Below are 16372 nucleotides of genomic sequence, written 5' to 3' on the forward strand. Positions count from 1 at the left end.
GGATAGGATAGGATAGAGGATAGGATTTGATAGAGGATAGAATAGGATAGAGGATAGGATAGGATAGAGGATAGGATAGGATAGAGGATAGGATAGGATAGAGGATAGGATAGGATAGAGGACATAATAGGATTGAGGATATAATAGGATTGAGGATATAATAGGATTGAGGAAAGGATAGGATAGAGGACATAATAGGATTGAGGATATAATAGGATTGAGGAAAGGATAGGATAGAGGATAGGATAGGATAGAGGATAGGATAGGATAGAGGATAGGATATAATAGAGGATGGGATAGGATAGAGGATCGGATAGGAAAGAGGGTAGGATAGGATAGAGGATAGGATAGGATAGAGGATAGTATAGGATAGAGGATACGATAGAGGATTGGATATGAAAGACGATATTATAGAGGATAGAATAGGATAGATGATACTATAGGATAGAGGATAGGATATGATAGAGCAAACGATATTATACAGGATAGGATAGGGTAGAGGATAGGATAGAGGGTAGGATAGGATAGAGGATATAATAGGATTGAGGATATAATAGGATTGAGGAAAGGATAGGATAGAGGATAGGATAGGAAAGAGGGTAGGATAGGATAGAGGATATAATAGGATTGAGGAAAGGATAGGATAGAGGTTAGGATAGGATAGAGGATAGTATAGGATAGAGGATAGTATAGGATAGAGGATACGATAGAGGATTGGATATGAAAGACGATATTATAGAGGATAGAATAGGATAGATGATACTATAGGATAGAGGATAGGATATGATAGAGTAAACGATATTATACAGGATAGGATAGGGTAGAGGATAGGATAGAGGGTAGGATAGGATAGAGGATAGGATAGGATAGGGGATAGGATAGGATAGAGGATAGGAAATAATAGAGGATAGGATAGGATAAGGATCGGATAGAGGATTGGATAGGAGAGAGGATAGGATAGGATAGAGGATAGGATAGGATAGAGGATAGGATAGGATAGAGGATAGGATAGGATAGAGGTTAGGATGGGATACAGGATAGGATAGGATAGAGGATAGGATAGGATAGAGGATAGGATAAAATAGAGGCTAGGATAGGATAGAGGATCGGATAGAGGATAGGATAGGATAGAGGATAGGATAAGAAAGAGGGTAGGATATAATAGAGGAGAGGATAGGATAGAGGATAGGATAGGATAGAGGATAGGATAGGGAAGAGGGTAGAATAGGATAGAGGATAGGATAGTATAGAGGATAGGATAGGATAGAGGATAGGATAGGATAGAGGATAGGATAGTATAGAGGATAGGATAGGATAGAGGATAGGATAGGATAGATAATAGGATGGGATAGAGGATAGGATAGGATAGAGGATAGGATAGGATAGAGGATAGGATAGGATAGAGGATAGGATAGGATAGAGGATAGGATAGGATAGAGGACATAATAGGATTGAGGATATAATAGGATTGAGGAAAGGATAGGATAGAGGACATAATAGGATTGAGGATATAATAGGATTGAGGAAAGGATAGGATAGAGGATAGGATAGGATAGAGGATAGGATAGGATAGAGGATAGGATAAGAAAGAGGGTAGGATATAATAGAGGAGAGGATAGGATAGAGGATAGGATAGGATAGAGGACATAATAGGATTGAGGATATAATAGGATTGAGGAAAGGATAGGATAGAGGACATAATAGGATTGAGGATATAATAGGATTGAGGAAAGGATAGGATAGAGGATAGGATAGGATAGAGGATAGGATAGGATAGAGGATAGGATAAGAAAGAGGGTAGGATATAATAGAGGAGAGGATAGGATAGAGGATAGGATAGGATAGAGGATCGGATAGAGGATAGGATAGGATAGAGGATAGGATAGAGGATAGGATAGAGGATAGGATAGAGGATAGGATAGGATAGAGGATAGGATAGGATAGAGGATAGGATAGGATAGAGGATAGGATATAATAGAGGATGGGATAGGATAGAGGATCGGATAGGAAAGAGGGTAGGATAGGATAGAGGATATAATAGGATTGAGGAAAGGATAGGATAGAGGATAGGATAGGATAGAGGATAGGATATAATAGAGGATGGGATATAATAGAGGATGGGATAGGATAGAGGATCGGATAGGAAAGAGGGTAGTATAGGATAGAGGATAGGATAGGATAGAGGATAGGATAGGAAAGAGGGTAGAATAGGATAGAGGATAGGATAGTATAGAGGATAGGATAGGATAGAGGATAGGATAGGATAGAGGATAGGATAGTATAGAGGATAGGATAGGATAGAGGATAGGATAGGATAGAGGATAGGATGGGATACAGGATAGGATTTGATAGAGGATAGAATAGGATAGAGGATAGGATAGGATAGAACATAGGATAGGATAGAACATAGGATAGGATAGAACATAGGATAGGATAGAGGATAGGATAGGATAGAGGATATAATAGGATTGAGGATATAATAGGATTGAGGAAAGGATAGGATAGAGGATAGGATAGGATAGAGGATAAGATAGGATAGAGGATAGGATAGGAAAGAGGGTAGAATAGGATAGAGGATAGGATAGTATAGATGATAGGATAGGATAGAGGATAGGATAGGATAGAGGATAGGATAGTATAGAGGATAGGATAGGATAGAGGATAGGATAGGATAGAGGATAGGATAGGATAGAGGATAGGATTTGATAGAGGATAGAATAGGATAGAGGATAGGATAGGATAGAACATAGGATAGGATAGAACATAGGATAGGATAGAGGATAGGATAGGATAGAGGATAGGATAGGATAGAGGATAGGATAGGATAGAGGACATAATAGGATTGAGGATATAATAGGATTGAGGAAAGGATAGGATAGAGGACATAATAGGATTGAGGATATAATAGGATTGAGGAAAGGATAGGATAGAGGATAGGATAGGATAGAGGATAGGATAGGATAGAGGATAGGATAAGAAAGAGGGTAGGATATAATAGAGGAGAGGATAGGATAGAGGATAGGATAGGATAGAGGATCGGATAGAGGATAGGATAGGATAGAGGATAGGATAGAGGATAGGATAGAGGATAGGATAGAGGATAGGATAGGATAGAGGATAGGATAGGATAGAGGATAGGATAAGAAAGAGGGTAGGATATAATAGAGGAGAGGATAGGATAGAGGATAGGATAGGATAGAGGATAGGATAGGAAAGAGGGTAGAATAGGATAGAGGATAGGATAGTATAGAGGATAGGATAGGATAGAGGATAGGATAGGATAGAGGATATGATAGTATAGAGGATAGGATAGGATAGAGGATAGGATAGGATAGAGGATAGGATGGGATACAGGATAGGATAGGATAGAGGATAGGATAGGATAGAGGACATATTAGGATTGAGGATATAATAGGATTGAGGAAAGGATAGGATAGAGGATAGGATAGGATAGAGGATAGGATATAATAGAGGATGGGATAGGATAGAGGATCGGATAGGAAAGAGGGTAAGATAGGATAGAGGATAGGATAGGATAGAGGATAGAATAGGATAGAGGATAGGATAGGATAGAGGATAGGATAGGATAGAGGATAGGATAGGATAGAGGATAGGATTTGATAGAGGATAGAATAGGATAGAGGATAGGATAGGATAGAACATAGGATAGGATAGAACATAGGATAGGATAGAACATAGGATAGGATAGAACATAGGATAGGATAGAGGATAGGATAGGATAGAGGATAGGATAGGATAGAGGACATAATAGGATTGAGGATATAATAGGATTGAGGAAAGGATAGGATAGAGGATAGGATAGGATAGAGGATAGGATATAATAGAGGATGGGATAGGATAGAGGATCGGATAGAGGATAGGATAGGATAGAGGATAGGATAAGAAAGAGGGTAGGATATAATAGAGGAGAGGATAGGATAGAGGATAGGATAGGATAGAGGATAGGATAGGAAAGAGGGTAGAATAGGATAGAGTATAGGATAGTATAGAGGATAGGATAGGATACAGGATAGGATAGGATAGAGGATAGGATAGGATAGAGGATAGGATAGGATAGAGGACATAATAGGATTGAGGATATAATAGGATTGAGGAAAGGATAGGATAGAGGATAGGATTGGATAGAGGATAGGATAGGATAGAGGATAGGATTTGATAGAGGATAGAATAGGATAGAGGATAGGATAGGATAGAACATAGGATAGGATAGAACATAGGATAGGATAGAACATAGGATAGGATAGAGGATAGGATAGGATAGAGGATAGGATAGGATAGAGGATAGGATAGGATAGAAGACATAATAGGATTGAGGATATAATAGGATTGAGGAAAGGATAGGAAAGAGGATAGGATAGGATAGAGGATAGGATATAATAGAGGATGGGATAGGATAGAGGATCGGATAGGATAGAGGGCAGGATAGGATAGAGGATAGGATAGGATAGAGGATAGGATTGGATAGAGGATAGGATATAATAGAGGATGGGATAGGATAGAGGATCGGAAAGAGGATAGGATAGGATAGAGGATAGGATAAGAAAGAGGGTAGGATATAATAGAGGAGAGGATAGGATAGAGGATAGGATAGGATAGGATAGAGGATAGGATAGGAAAGAGGGTAGAATAGGATAGAGTATAGGATAGTATAGAGGATAGGATAGGATACAGGATAGGATAGGATAGAGGATAGGATAGGATAGAGGATAGGATAGGATAGAGGACATAATAGGATTGAGGATATAATAGGATTGAGGAAAGGATAGGATAGAGGATAGGATTGGATAGAGGATAGGATAGGATAGAGGATAGGATTTGATAGAGGATAGAATAGGATAGAGGATAGGATAGGATAGAACATAGGATAGGATAGAGGATAGGATAGGATAGAGGATAGGATAGGATAGAGGATAGGATAGGATAGAAGACATAATAGGATTGAGGATATAATAGGATTGAGGAAAGGATAGGAAAGAGGATAGGATAGGATAGAGGATAGGATATAATAGAGGATGGGATAGGATAGAGGATCGGATAGGATAGAGGGCAGGATAGGATAGAGGATAGGATAGGATAGAGGATAGGATTGGATAGAGGATAGGATAGGATAGAGGATAATATAGGATAGAGGATAGAATTGGATAGATGATAGGATAGGATAGAGGATCGGATGGAGGGTAGGATAGGTTAGAGGATAGGATAGGATAGAGGATAGGATAGGATAGAGGATAGGATGGGATAGAGGATAGGATAGGATAGAGGATAGAATAGGATAGTGGATAGGATAGGATAGAGTATAGGATAGGATAGAGGATAGGATAGGATAGAGGACATAATAGGATTGAGGATATAATAGGATTGAGGAAAGGATAGGATAGAGGATAGGATAGGATAGAGGATAGGATAGGATAGAGGATAGGATAAGAAAGAGGGTAGGATATAATAGAGGAGAGGATAGGATAGAGGATAGGATAGGATAGAGGATCGGATAGAGGATAGGATAGGATAGAGGATAGGATAGAGGATAGGATAGAGGATAGGATAGGATAGAGGATAGGATAGGATAGAGGATAGGATAGGATAGAGGTTAGGATGGGATACAGGATAGGATAGTATAGAGGATAGGATAGGATAGAGGATAGGATAAAATAGATGATAGGATAGGATAGAGGATAGGATATCATAGAGGATAGGATAGGATAGAGGATAGGATAAATAGAGGGTAGGATAGGATAGAGGATAGGATAGTATAGAGGATAGGATAGGATAGAGGATAGGATAGGATAGGAAAGAGGATAGGATAGGATATAGGATAGGATAGGATAGAGGAGAGGATAGGATAGAGGATATAATAGGATAGAGGAAAGGATAGGATAGAGGATAGGATAGGATAGAGGATAGGATTATAATAGAGGATGGGATAGGATAGAGGATCGGATAGGATAGAGGGTAGGATAGGATAGAGGATATAATAGGATTGAGGAAAGGATAGGATAGAGGTTAGGATAGGATAGAGGATAGGATAGGATAGAGGATAGTATAGGATAGAGGATACGATAGAGGATTGGATATGAAAGACGATATTATAGAGGATAGAATAGGATAGATGATACTATAGGATAGAGGATAGGATATGATAGAGTAAACGATATTATACAGGATAGGATAGGGTAGAGGATAGGATAGAGGGTTGGATAGGATAGAGGATAGGATAGGATAGGGGATAGGATAGGATAGAGGATAGGAAATAATAGAGGATAGGATAGGATAAGGATCGGATAGAGGATTGGATAGGAGAGAGGATAGGATAGGATAGAGGATAGGATAGGATAGAGGATAGGATAGTATAGAGGATAGGATATAATAGAGGATGGGATAGGATAGAGGATCGGATAGGAAAGAGGGTAGGACAGGATAGAGGATAGGATAGGATAGAGGATAGAATAGGATAGAGGATAGGATAGGATAGAGGATAGGATAGGATAGAGGATAGGATAGGATAGAGGATAGGATTTGATAGAGGATAGAATAGGATAGAGGATAGGATAGGATAGAACATAGGATAGGATAGAACATAGGATAGGATAGAACATAGGATAGGATAGAGGATAGGATAGGATAGAGGATAGGATAGGATAGAGGATAGGATAGGATAGAGGACATAATAGGATTGAGGATATAATAGGATTGAGGAAAGGATAGGATAGAGGACATAATAGGATTGAGGATATAATAGGATTGAGGAAAGGATAGGATAGAGGATAGGATAGGATAGAGGATCGGATAGAGGATAGGATAGGATAGAGGATAGGATAGAGGATAGGATAGAGGATAGGATAGAGGATAGGATAGGATAGAGGATAGGATAGGATAGAGGATAGGATAGGATAGAGGTTAGGATGGGATACAGGATAGGATAGGATAGAGGATAGGATAGGATAGAGGATAGGATAAAATAGATGATAGGATAGGATAGAGGATAGGATATGATAGAGGATAGGATATAATAGAGGATAGGATAAAATAGAGGCTAGGATAGGATAGAGGATCGGATAGAGGATAGGATAGGATAGAGGATAGGATAAGAAAGAGGGTAGGATATAATAGAGGAGAGGATAGGATAGAGGATAGGATAGGATAGAGGATAGGATAGGAAAGAGGGTAGAATAGGATAGAGGATAGGATAGTATAGAGGATAGGATAGGATAGAGGATAGGATAGGATAGAGGATAGGATAGTATAGAGGATAGGATAGGATAGAGGATAGGATAGGATAGAGGATAGGATAGTATAGAGGATAGGATAGGATAGAGGATAGGATAAGAAAAGAGGGTAGGATATAATAGAGGAGAGGATAGGATAGAGGATAGGATAGGATAGAGGGCAGGATAGGATAGAGGATAGGATAGGATAGAGGATAGGATTGGATAGAGGATAGGATATAATAGAGGATGGGATAGGATAGAGGATCGGAAAGAGGATAGGATAGGATAGAGGATAGGATAAGAAAGAGGGTAGGATATAATAGAGGAGAGGATAGGATAGAGGATAGGATAGGATAGGATAGAGGATAGGATAGGAAAGAGGGTAGAATAGGATAGAGTATAGGATAGTATAGAGGATAGGATAGGATACAGGATAGGATAGGATAGAGGATAGGATAGGATAGAGGATAGGATAGGATAGAGGACATAATAGGATTGAGGATATAATAGGATTGAGGAAAGGATAGGATAGAGGATAGGATTGGATAGAGGATAGGATAGGATAGAGGATAGGATTTGATAGAGGATAGAATAGGATAGAGGATAGGATAGGATAGAACATAGGATAGGATAGAGGATAGGATAGGATAGAGGATAGGATAGGATAGAGGATAGGATAGGATAGAAGACATAATAGGATTGAGGATATAATAGGATTGAGGAAAGGATAGGAAAGAGGATAGGATAGGATAGAGGATAGGATATAATAGAGGATGGGATAGGATAGAGGATCGGATAGGATAGAGGGCAGGATAGGATAGAGGATAGGATAGGATAGAGGATAGGATTGGATAGAGGATAGGATAGGATAGATAGAGATAATATAGGATAGAGGATAGAATTGGATAGATGATAGGATAGGATAGAGGATCGGATGGAGGGTAGGATAGGTTAGAGGATAGGATAGGATAGAGGATAGGATAGGATAGAGGATAGGATGGGATAGAGGATAGGATAGGATAGAGGATAGAATAGGATAGTGGATAGGATAGGATAGAGTATAGGATAGGATAGAGGATAGGATAGGATAGAGGACATAATAGGATTGAGGATATAATAGGATTGAGGAAAGGATAGGATAGAGGATAGGATAGGATAGAGGATAGGATAGGATAGAGGATAGGATAAGAAAGAGGGTAGGATATAATAGAGGAGAGGATAGGATAGAGGATAGGATAGGATAGAGGATCGGATAGAGGATAGGATAGGATAGAGGATAGGATAGAGGATAGGATAGAGGATAGGATAGGATAGAGGATAGGATAGGATAGAGGATAGGATAGGATAGAGGTTAGGATGGGATACAGGATAGGATAGTATAGAGGATAGGATAGGATAGAGGATAGGATAAAATAGATGATAGGATAGGATAGAGGATAGGATATCATAGAGGATAGGATAGGATAGAGGATAGGATAAAATAGAGGGTAGGATAGGATAGAGGATAGGATAGTATAGAGGATAGGATAGGATAGAGGATAGGATAGGATAGGAAAGAGGATAGGATAGGATATAGGATAGGATAGGATAGAGGAGAGGATAGGATAGAGGATATAATAGGATAGAGGAAAGGATAGGATAGAGGATAGGATAGGATAGAGGATAGGATATAATAGAGGATGGGATAGGATAGAGGATCGGATAGGATAGAGGGTAGGATAGGATAGAGGATATAATAGGATTGAGGAAAGGATAGGATAGAGGTTAGGATAGGATAGAGGATAGGATAGGATAGAGGATAGTATAGGATAGAGGATACGATAGAGGATTGGATATGAAAGACGATATTATAGAGGATAGAATAGGATAGATGATACTATAGGATAGAGGATAGGATATGATAGAGTAAACGATATTATACAGGATAGGATAGGGTAGAGGATAGGATAGAGGGTTGGATAGGATAGAGGATAGGATAGGATAGGGGATAGGATAGGATAGAGGATAGGAAATAATAGAGGATAGGATAGGATAAGGATCGGATAGAGGATTGGATAGGAGAGAGGATAGGATAGGATAGAGGATAGGATAGGATAGAGGATAGGATAGTATAGAGGATAGGATATAATAGAGGATGGGATAGGATAGAGGATCGGATAGGAAAGAGGGTAGGACAGGATAGAGGATAGGATAGGATAGAGGATAGAATAGGATAGAGGATAGGATAGGATAGAGGATAGGATAGGATAGAGGATAGGATAGGATAGAGGATAGGATTTGATAGAGGATAGAATAGGATAGAGGATAGGATAGGATAGAACATAGGATAGGATAGAACATAGGATAGGATAGAACATAGGATAGGATAGAGGATAGGATAGGATAGAGGATAGGATAGGATAGAGGATAGGATAGGATAGAGGACATAATAGGATTGAGGATATAATAGGATTGAGGAAAGGATAGGATAGAGGACATAATAGGATTGAGGATATAATAGGATTGAGGAAAGGATAGGATAGAGGATAGGATAGGATAGAGGATCGGATAGAGGATAGGATAGGATAGAGGATAGGATAGAGGATAGGATAGAGGATAGGATAGAGGATAGGATAGGATAGAGGATAGGATAGGATAGAGGATAGGATAGGATAGAGGTTAGGATGGGATACAGGATAGGATAGGATAGAGGATAGGATAGGATAGAGGATAGGATAAAATAGATGATAGGATAGGATAGAGGATAGGATATGATAGAGGATAGGATATAATAGAGGATAGGATAAAATAGAGGCTAGGATAGGATAGAGGATCGGATAGAGGATAGGATAGGATAGAGGATAGGATAAGAAAGAGGGTAGGATATAATAGAGGAGAGGATAGGATAGAGGATAGGATAGGATAGAGGATAGGATAGGAAAGAGGGTAGAATAGGATAGAGGATAGGATAGTATAGAGGATAGGATAGGATAGAGGATAGGATAGGATAGAGGATAGGATAGTATAGAGGATAGGATAGGATAGAGGATAGGATAGGATAGAGGATAGGATAGTATAGAGGATAGGATAGGATAGAGGATAGGATAAGAAAGAGGGTAGGATATAATAGAGGAGAGGATAGGATAGAGGATAGGATAGGATAGAGGATAGGATAGGATAGAGGATAGGATAGGATAGGATAGGATAGAGGATAGGATAGGATAGGATAGGATAGAGGATAGGATAGGATAGGATAGGATAGAGGATAGGATAGGATAGGATAGGATAGGATAGAGGATAGGATAGGATAGGAAAGAGGATAGGATAGGATATAGGATAGGATAGGATAGAGGAGAGGATAGGATAGAGGATATAATAGGATAGAGGAAAGGATAGGATAGAGGATAGGATAGGATAGAGGATAGGATATAATAGAGGATGGGATAGGATAGAGGATCGGATAGGATAGAGGGTAGGATAGGATAGAGGATATAATAGGATTGAGGAAAGGATAGGATAGAGGTTAGGATAGGATAGAGGATAGGATAGGATAGAGGATAGTATAGGATAGAGGATACGATAGAGGATTGGATATGAAAGACGATATTATAGAGGATAGAATAGGATAGATGATACTATAGGATAGAGGATAGGATATGATAGAGTAAACGATATTATACAGGATAGGATAGGGTAGAGGATAGGATAGAGGGTTGGATAGGATAGAGGATAGGATAGGATAGGGGATAGGATAGGATAGAGGATAGGAAATAATAGAGGATAGGATAGGATAAGGATCGGATAGAGGATTGGATAGGAGAGAGGATAGGATAGGATAGAGGATAGGATAGGATAGAGGATAGGATAGTATAGAGGATAGGATATAATAGAGGATGGGATAGGATAGAGGATCGGATAGGAAAGAGGGTAGGACAGGATAGAGGATAGGATAGGATAGAGGATAGAATAGGATAGAGGATAGGATAGGATAGAGGATAGGATAGGATAGAGGATAGGATAGGATAGAGGATAGGATTTGATAGAGGATAGAATAGGATAGAGGATAGGATAGGATAGAACATAGGATAGGATAGAACATAGGATAGGATAGAACATAGGATAGGATAGAGGATAGGATAGGATAGAGGATAGGATAGGATAGAGGATAGGATAGGATAGAGGACATAATAGGATTGAGGATATAATAGGATTGAGGAAAGGATAGGATAGAGGACATAATAGGATTGAGGATATAATAGGATTGAGGAAAGGATAGGATAGAGGATAGGATAGGATAGAGGATAGGATAGGATAGAGGATAGGATAAGAAAGAGGGTAGGATATAATAGAGGAGAGGATAGGATAGAGGATAGGATAGGATAGAGGATCGGATAGAGGATAGGATAGGATAGAGGATAGGATAGAGGATAGGATAGAGGATAGGATAGAGGATAGGATAGGATAGAGGATAGGATAGGATAGAGGATAGGATAGGATAGAGGTTAGGATGGGATACAGGATAGGATAGGATAGAGGATAGGATAGGATAGAGGATAGGATAAAATAGATGATAGGATAGGATAGAGGATAGGATATGATAGAGGATAGGATATAATAGAGGATAGGATAAAATAGAGGCTAGGATAGGATAGAGGATCGGATAGAGGATAGGATAGGATAGAGGATAGGATAAGAAAGAGGGTAGGATATAATAGAGGAGAGGATAGGATAGAGGATAGGATAGGATAGAGGATAGGATAGGAAAGAGGGTAGAATAGGATAGAGGATAGGATAGTATAGAGGATAGGATAGGATAGAGGATAGGATAGGATAGAGGATAGGATAGTATAGAGGATAGGATAGGATAGAGGATAGGATAGGATAGAGGATAGGATGGGATACAGGATAGGATAGGATAGAGGATAGGATAGGATAGAGGACATAATAGGATTGAGGATATAATAGGATTGAGGAAAGGATAGGATAGAGGATAGGATAGGATAGAGGATAGGATAGGATAGAGGATAGGATTTGATAGAGGATAGAATAGGATAGAGGATAGGATAGGATAGAACATAGGATAGGATAGAACATAGGATAGGATAGAACATAGGATAGGATAGAGGATAGGATAGGATAGAGGATAGGATAGGATAGAGGATAGGATAGGATAGAGGACATAATAGGATTGAGGATATAATAGGATTGAGGAAAGGATAGGAAAGAGGATAGGATAGGATAGAGGATAGGATATAATAGAGGATGGGATAGGATAGAGGATCGGATAGGATAGAGGGCAGGATAGGATAGAGGATAGGTTAGGATAGAGGATAGGATTGGATAGAGGATAGGATAGGATAGAGGATAATATAGGATAGAGGATATAATTGGATAGATGATAGGATAGGATAGAGGATCGGATGGAGGGTAGGATAGGTTAGAGGATAGGATAGGATAGAGGATAGGATAGGATAGAGGATAGGATGGGATAGAGGATAGGATAGGATAGAGGATAGAATAGGATAGTGGATAGGATAGGATAGAGGATAGGATAGGATAGAGGACATAATAGGATTGAGGATATAATAGGATTGAGGAAAGGATAGGATAGAGGATAGGATAGGATAGAGGATAGGATAGGATAGAGGATAGGATAAGAAAGAGGGTAGGATATAATAGAGGAGAGGATAGGATAGAGGATAGGATAGGATAGAGGATCGGATAGAGGATAGGATAGGATAGAGGATAGGATAGAGGATAGGATAGAGGATAGGATAGGATAGAGGATAGGATAGGATAGAGGATAGGATAGGATAGGAAAGAGGATAGGATAGGATATAGGATAGGATAGGATAGAGGAGAGGATAGGATAGAGGATATAATAGGATAGAGGAAAGGATAGGATAGAGGATAGGATAGGATAGAGGATAGGATATAATAGAGGATGGGATAGGATAGAGGATCGGATAGGATAGAGGGTAGGATAGGATAGAGGATATAATAGGATTGAGGAAAGGATAGGATAGAGGTTAGGATAGGATAGAGGATAGGATAGGATAGAGGATAGTATAGGATAGAGGATACGATAGAGGATTGGATATGAAAGACGATATTATAGAGGATAGAATAGGATAGATGATACTATAGGATAGAGGATAGGATATGATAGAGTAAACGATATTATACAGGATAGGATAGGGTCGAGGATAGGATAGAGGGTAGGATAGGATAGAGGATAGGATAGGATAGGGGATAGGATAGGATAGAGGATAGGAAATAATAGAGGATAGGATAGGATAAGGATCGGATAGAGGATTGGATAGGAGAGAGGATAGGATAGGATAGAGGATAGGATAGGATAGAGGATAGGATAGGATAGAGGATAGGATAGGATAGAGGTTAGGATGGGATACAGGATAGGATAGGATAGAGGATAGGATAGGATAGAGGATAGGATAAAATAGATGATAGGATAGGATAGAGGATAGGATATGATAGAGGATAGGATAGGATAGAGGATAGGATAAAATAGAGGCTAGGATAGGATAGAGGATCAGATAGAGGATAGGATAGGATAGAGGATAGGATAAGAAAGAGGGTAGGATATAATAGAGGAGAGGATAGGATAGAGGATAGGATAGGATAGAGGATAGGATAGGAAAGAGGGTAGAATAGGACAGAGGATAGGATAGTATAGAGGATAGGATAGGATAGAGGATAGGATAGGATAGAGGATAGGATAGTATAGAGGATAGGATAGGATAGAGGATAGGATAGGATAGAAGATAGGATGGGATACAGGATAGGATAGGATAGAGGATAGGATAGGATAGAGGACATAATAGGATTGAGGATATAATAGGATTGAGGAAAGGATAGGATAGAGGATAGGATAGGATAGAGGATAGGATATAATAGAGGATGGGATAGGATAGAGGATAGGATAGGATAGAACATAGGATAGGATAGAACATAGGATAGGATAGAACATAGGATAGGATAGAGGATAGGATAGGATAGAGGATAGGATAGGATAGAGGATAGGATAGGATAGAGGACATAATAGGATTGAGGATATAATAGGATTGAGGAAAGGATAGGATAGAGGACATAATAGGATTGAGGATATAATAGGATTGAGGAAAGGATAGGATAGAGGATAGGATAGGATAGAGGATCGGATAGAGGATAGGATAGGATAGAGGATAGGATAGAGGATAGGATAGAGGATAGGATAGAGGATAGGATAGGATAGAGGATAGGATAGGATAGAGGATAGGATAGGATAGAGGTTAGGATGGGATACAGGATAGGATAGGATAGAGGATAGGATAGGATAGAGGATAGGATAAAATAGATGATAGGATAGGATAGAGGATAGGATATGATAGAGGATAGGATATAATAGAGGATAGGATAAAATAGAGGCTAGGATAGGATAGAGGATCGGATAGAGGATAGGATAGGATAGAGGATAGGATAAGAAAGAGGGTAGGATATAATAGAGGAGAGGATAGGATAGAGGATAGGATAGGATAGAGGATAGGATAGGAAAGAGGGTAGAATAGGATAGAGGATAGGATAGTATAGAGGATAGGATAGGATAGAGGATAGGATAGGATAGAGGATAGGATAGTATAGAGGATAGGATAGGATAGAGGATAGGATAGGATAGAGGATAGGATAGTATAGAGGATAGGATAGGATAGAGGATAGGATAAGAAAGAGGGTAGGATATAATAGAGGAGAGGATAGGATAGAGGATAGGATAGGATAGAGGATAGGATAGGATAGGATAGGATAGAGGATAGGATAGGATAGGATAGGATAGAGGATAGGATAGGATAGGATAGGATAGAGGATAGGATAGGATAGGATAGGATAGGATAGAGGATAGGATAGGATAGGAAAGAGGATAGGATAGGATATAGGATAGGATAGGATAGAGGAGAGGATAGGATAGAGGATATAATAGGATAGAGGAAAGGATAGGATAGAGGATAGGATAGGATAGAGGATAGGATATAATAGAGGATGGGATAGGATAGAGGATCGGATAGGATAGAGGGTAGGATAGGATAGAGGATATAATAGGATTGAGGAAAGGATAGGATAGAGGTTAGGATAGGATAGAGGATAGGATAGGATAGAGGATAGTATAGGATAGAGGATACGATAGAGGATTGGATATGAAAGACGATATTATAGAGGATAGAATAGGATAGATGATACTATAGGATAGAGGATAGGATATGATAGAGTAAACGATATTATACAGGATAGGATAGGGTAGAGGATAGGATAGAGGGTTGGATAGGATAGAGGATAGGATAGGATAGGGGATAGGATAGGATAGAGGATAGGAAATAATAGAGGATAGGATAGGATAAGGATCGGATAGAGGATTGGATAGGAGAGAGGATAGGATAGGATAGAGGATAGGATAGGATAGAGGATAGGATAGTATAGAGGATAGGATATAATAGAGGATGGGATAGGATAGAGGATCGGATAGGAAAGAGGGGTAGGACAGGATAGAGGATAGGATAGGATAGAGGATAGAATAGGATAGAGGATAGGATAGGATAGAGGATAGTATAGGATAGAGGATAGGATAGGATAGAGGATAGGATTTGATAGAGGATAGAATAGGATAGAGGATAGGATAGGATAGAACATAGGATAGGATAGAACATAGGATAGGATAGAACATAGGATAGGATAGAGGATAGGATAGGATAGAGGATAGGATAGGATAGAGGATAGGATAGGATAGAGGACATAATAGGATTGAGGATATAATAGGATTGAGGAAAGGATAGGATAGAGGACATAATAGGATTGAGGATATAATAGGATTGAGGAAAGGATAGGATAGAGGATAGGATAGGATAGAGGATAGGATAGGATAGAGGATAGGATAAGAAAGAGGGTAGGATATAATAGAGGAGAGGATAGGATAGAGGATAGGATAGGATAGAGGATCGGATAGAGGATAGGATAGGATAGAGGATAGGATAGAGGATAGGATAGAGGATAGGATAGAGGATAGGATAGGATAGAGGATAGGATAGGATAGAGGATAGGATAGGATAGAGGTTAGGATGGGATACAGGATAGGATAGGATAGAGGATAGGATAGGATAGAGGATAGGATAAAATAGATG

The sequence above is a fragment of the Halictus rubicundus genome, unplaced genomic scaffold, assembly GCF_050948215.1.
Source record: "Halictus rubicundus isolate RS-2024b unplaced genomic scaffold, iyHalRubi1_principal scaffold0117, whole genome shotgun sequence".
Classification (NCBI taxonomy): Eukaryota; Metazoa; Arthropoda; class Insecta; order Hymenoptera; family Halictidae; genus Halictus; species Halictus rubicundus.